General features: G+C 35.7%; 1 pseudogene; it reads right to left on the reverse strand.

The window, feature by feature from the left end:
• Positions 1–829: 829 nt before the first annotated feature.
• On the reverse strand, positions 830–1,924 carry LOC114092955 (actin-related protein 2/3 complex subunit 1A pseudogene; annotated as a pseudogene).
• Between the last annotated feature and the right edge of the window lie 3,280 nt (positions 1,925–5,204).

The following is a 5,204-nucleotide window of genomic DNA, read 5'->3' on the forward strand; positions in this document are numbered from 1 at the left end:
CCACATTGTATCAAAATAAAATATTTTTAAAAGACCTGTCTTCCTTGTGGCTGTTTAGGAATAGAATGTTCCTGATACACTCTTGAAATCTGATTGCTTTTAATTTTACCTGAGAATAAGTTATGGGTTTCTGTGCATTATCTCATAGTTGCAGTGTGCTTAGAAGTCATTTCACACCAAGACTTAAAGATTTTGTTACTATAATGTACAATAGTGGACTCCCACAGGCACATTCTGCTAACCATCTGAGGTCTTCCCATCTAAGCACAATAGTACAACACGTATCTTGCTATTTCATATTGGGAGCTAACAGTTTCCTCTAGGACTTACTGTCGTGAGCAAACAGCATATTGTGCTCTAGTAGAATCTATTAGTTTATGTGATAAGAGAATGAGACTTTTACTGCTTCTGACACTTTAGAAAAGATACATTTAAATAACCTGTACAAACCAGTCTTATTAAAAGATTGGTTCATCATATATTGAAAGCAATGTTTAACTCTATGGTAGTAAAGAATTGTTTCTATTTATTTTGCACATCCAGGATTTTTATTTAATTTTCTAAAAGACAATGTACATACCTCCCTTACCTATTCCTTTTAGTGTGACAATTTTCTGTAATAAAGTACTTAAAGAGAAGCTTTCATCAAGAATGAGGTGAAATAGCAAAAACAAACAAAAACACTGCTGCTTTTAGAAAAGCAACACTTGCTCCAACGCAAACAAAAGCACACAGTGTTTCTGGATATGTTTAAAGTGTTTTCTTGGGGCTTACTTTCCTCACCAACAGGCTAATGGTGGCCATGTTTCTCATGCTGGATGGTGGAGGCTTACTTGGTTTCACATTCGGAAGACACTGGATATAATACTAAGTTCTTGAAATTCCAACTTTTCTTGACGCCATCAGTGCCAGTAGTATAAAATCTGTGGCCATCTTGCTTGTTCACCTTATCAAAAGACACTTTAGTGATGCTAGACTTGTGCAGTGTCTACAAGTCTGCATTAGGTCTTGGGTGGTGGCCCTCTTGTCCATGTTGCAAAAATGGTCCATGGCAGACATGTTGGGCATGATGCTCTGTTTTGGAATGTCTAGGTTGAAGACAAAGGTCAAGCAGCTATGATCATCATAGTTAAAGAGTATTGTACAGTAGTCAGGGCCAGCAGCCACAACACTATTCTCTGAGACAATCAGGAGTGGCAGGACTTCATTTTCAGAGTGGAGACCTTTTTGAGTCATTGGCAGCAAGGCAGGGTACGGTTGTGACTGAACCAGGAGGAGTTGCTCCCACTGGCAAAGATGTTGATTCTGTGGACCCAGTCACCGGTGTCATTGTCAACAAACTCTGATGGACATCAGCTGACCCAAAGGGATTTTGCTGCCCCTGGAAGTATTGGTTGGCTTTTCATCTACTTCTTTACTGGACCCAGAAGATACTCTACATCTGAAATCACATGATCCTGCAGCTAGCAAAATGTTGGGATGCCCATACAAGCTGAGGACATTGGAGCAATGAGATTTTTAAAGTCTTTGCTTATCCACTAGTCATTTCCAGAATTGAAGGAACAAACAAAAAAGAATCATGCTTTCCTTCCCACAGCAAAATTGTTCGCCAGAGGAGATGGATCAGTTCACAAACTTGGCTGCACAATTAAACCTCAGGATCACCTGTGTTGGTTTCCAGACACAATCTTTCTGACTCCAGATATAGGCATTGCTATCTGCCCTACAAGTGGCCATGCCATCCTTCTATGAAAGCAGTCAATAATTCCAAGGGATCCATGGGCCCCTTGGGTTCATTAGCTTTCACCCACTCACTCCCATTCTTCTTACAGATGTGCACTTCATTATTATTGGGGTTAAGGGTCATCTGGGTAACGTCCCTATGCCAGGTATGGCAGGTGATTCACTCTAGTAAAAACTGATGCAGGGGGGCTGGGGATGTGGCTCAAGCGGTAGCGCGCTCGGCTGGCATGCGTGCCGCCTGGGTTCGATCCTCAGCACCACATACAAAAAACAAAGATGTTGTGTCCTCCGAAAACTAAAAAATAAATATTAAAAATCTCTCTCTCTCTCTCTCAAAAAAAAAAAAAAAAAAAAACTGATGCAGGGACATTGTTCTTTGCATTTTCAAAGGATAAAAAGCTGGGGTCACAATGGTCAGGAACAGATTGGAGCCAAGAATTCCTGGGGTCAATTTGGAAGATCAGGCTTCAGCTGGCACAGGTGAAGGCAGAAAATCACTTCAGCAAATTTACATCTGTATAGCAATGATTCAGCTGAGTGCTCTAAAAGATGGTGAGATGTTTTTCTTTTAGAAAAATGAAGAATCCATTGTATTTACACTGATGTATAAGACAGTATGCTATATAAATTTAATCAGATTATGTTCTAGTTATAATTTTATTCCTTAGTGAGGTGTATGACTTTATCGTTCAGCCTTACAAGTCATATGTTATAAAAATCATTTTTTTTAACTTAGTGGCCATGATAATGTGAAGTTATGAATGTACAGAAACCATCAGTCAGCTTGAACGTTAGGATTGTGAAAAATGATGAAAAACATGTCAGGTTGGGACAGTGCTGAGCCAACTAACTTAGGTTCAGCTTGGTTAGTAAGCAGAACTAGAGATCTCTAAAGCATCTGCTTCCTGTTATCATTTGCATAGTATTAAAAAAGAATTCAAGAAGTCACCGAGCAATAAACCATACAGAATATGCCAAGAAGTTCAGGATCATAAATGACAGACATCATTGAAAAAAGCTGAAAACTACACCTCTAGTTATTTTCACATGGACAAGTGTGGAAATAATTTTGAAATCCAGTATGTGTTGGCTTAAACAATATATAAAACATATAGACTTATTATCTATTTTTATATACTTTATTTTTTGTAAACATCAATGCCTTAATCTTAAAAAATTATCTCAAATTATAGTTTCTTGGTTTTTAACAGTTGAGCAGGAATACAGCATCTTTCTGAAGACTTGTACTCAGTAAATAATCTACAAATCTTTAAGATGATAGAGAATAAAAGGAATCTCAGAGTGTGATTGCAAAAAATTAAGTCAACTATGTATGTAAAAACATTTTAAGTATTAGATTTTATGCAGAAATTATATTTATAAATCTATTTTCAACAATGAGTAAACAGTTATTCATGTAACAGTGACTTAGTCAATTCTAGCTAGTACCATATTATATAATCTACCAAAATTTAAAAATCATCCACTTATCCATTTTCAAATTTTATTAACAAGGATTAAAATGAGCACAATGAACTGGATTATGTATTTAAATATATATCAATGATATATATTCAATTTTATATTTAAATATGATTAATAAATATATTTAAATATGTGAGTAAATATGTAATGATACAAGTTATATAAATAATTAATATAATATTAACAAATAATGACAATATCAATAGGAAATAATGCTAACATTTAGGCTGATGTTCAGGAAGTTATATCAACACAGTTTAAAACCTAAATAACTGACCTAACCAGAGGGATTCATTTAACCATTCAGGCCTGTTCAACTGTGAAACATTGAAAATGACTAATAATAGTGCCTATATTGACTTATGGCTTGGAGTTATATTAGTCTCTCTCTGTTTTTTTGTTCATATAGACTTTAGTACTCATACGGCCACTATCACATAGGTACCTCAATCAAGTTATTTAATATCCATCTCAGTTTATTCACTGGCCAAATAAAGATAATAATAGTATTGTCCTCATAAGGTTATTGGGGATTGAATGTGCTGTATAAAGCACAATGGTTGATGATAAGCAACCCAGTGCTACTGTGTTGGAATTTGCTGCTGAAATCAAGTTTAATTCTTGAATAAAGGAATGTCTGTGAGCTACCATCAGTACCATTTATTCTCGACTTGGCTTATTCATATAAGACCCAATTGTGCTTAATTGCTTATTCTTCTTACATACATCTGAATTCTATGTATATCAATTTCTTGTTGCCTGGTCTCATATTTACACCCTGATATCTTATTGATGATATTTCATGATATTGGGATTGAACCAAGGGGTGCTTAGCACTGAACTACCTTTTTTTTTATTTTGACACAGTGTCTTGCTAAGTTGCTGAGACTGGCCTCAAACTTGTGATCCTCCTGCTTCAGCTTCCCTAGTGGCTTGGATTACAAGCATGCACCACCGTACCAGGCAAATGCTAACTTCTTTTTCAAGACCCAAGATTTCGCTCTGATCTACAAGTTCTGCTTGATTACTGGCATTGCCTGTTTGATAATTACAGTTACTAATATGACTAAAAATAAAACAATAAATTATACACTAAAACAAAATAAAATGAAAGAAGTTTCAACTACTGTTGTTATAGTTTGGATGTGAGGTGTCACCCAAAAGCTCACATGTGAGACAATGCAAGAAGGTTCAGAGGAGAAATGATTGGGTTGTGAGAGTCTTAACCCAATCAATGAATTACTTCCCTGATAGGGATCAACTGAGTGGTAACTGAAGTGGTAGGGTGTGGCTGGGGCAGGTCGGAATTAGGGTGTGACTTTGGGATATATATATAGAGAGAGAGAATGAAGCCAGCCTTCTATGGACTTAGACCTCTGAGCCCTCAATAAACTTTTCCTCCTCTACAGTTGCTCTGGTCAGACACTTCAGTCACAAGACAGAAAAAGCTGACTAAGACATCTGTTTTAAAATTTTTCTGCCCAAAGAAAGTTGAGTGTTTTTAGTACTGCTTGGGTCAATAACACTATGAAATGATGTGTTCTTTATTATTTTCTTATTTATATGTTTATTTAAGTATGTCTACTTTTTTGAAATGCACATTTCAACTTTTTAGAATTTCTAGTAATCTGGAGAACAGCAACTTAATTGCTCCCAAGAACAAGACTTTCAGAAAATAAGTCTTTTGTTTTTTACCCCTATTAAATTCAAAATCAGAGCCACTACTACTAAACTTTAGGAACATTCACACCTCTTAAGAAGAAGACTCACAATAAAAATCATGAAAAAGCAATAAAAATAAAATTTCAAATAAATAAATAATAATTTTCCATGAGTATGTTTTACAGAATCTCTCCCACCTTCTCCTTCATCTCTTCCAACTTTGTTTCCACCTCCTTCATCTCCTTCTTCTTCTTCTCCTTTTTATTTCATTTTTTTTACTCCAGAAGCTATAGATATCAGGGAAGTTACCTGAT

This window comes from Marmota flaviventris, chromosome 16 (genome assembly GCF_047511675.1).
Source record: "Marmota flaviventris isolate mMarFla1 chromosome 16, mMarFla1.hap1, whole genome shotgun sequence".
Lineage (NCBI taxonomy): Eukaryota > Metazoa > Chordata > Mammalia > Rodentia > Sciuridae > Marmota > Marmota flaviventris.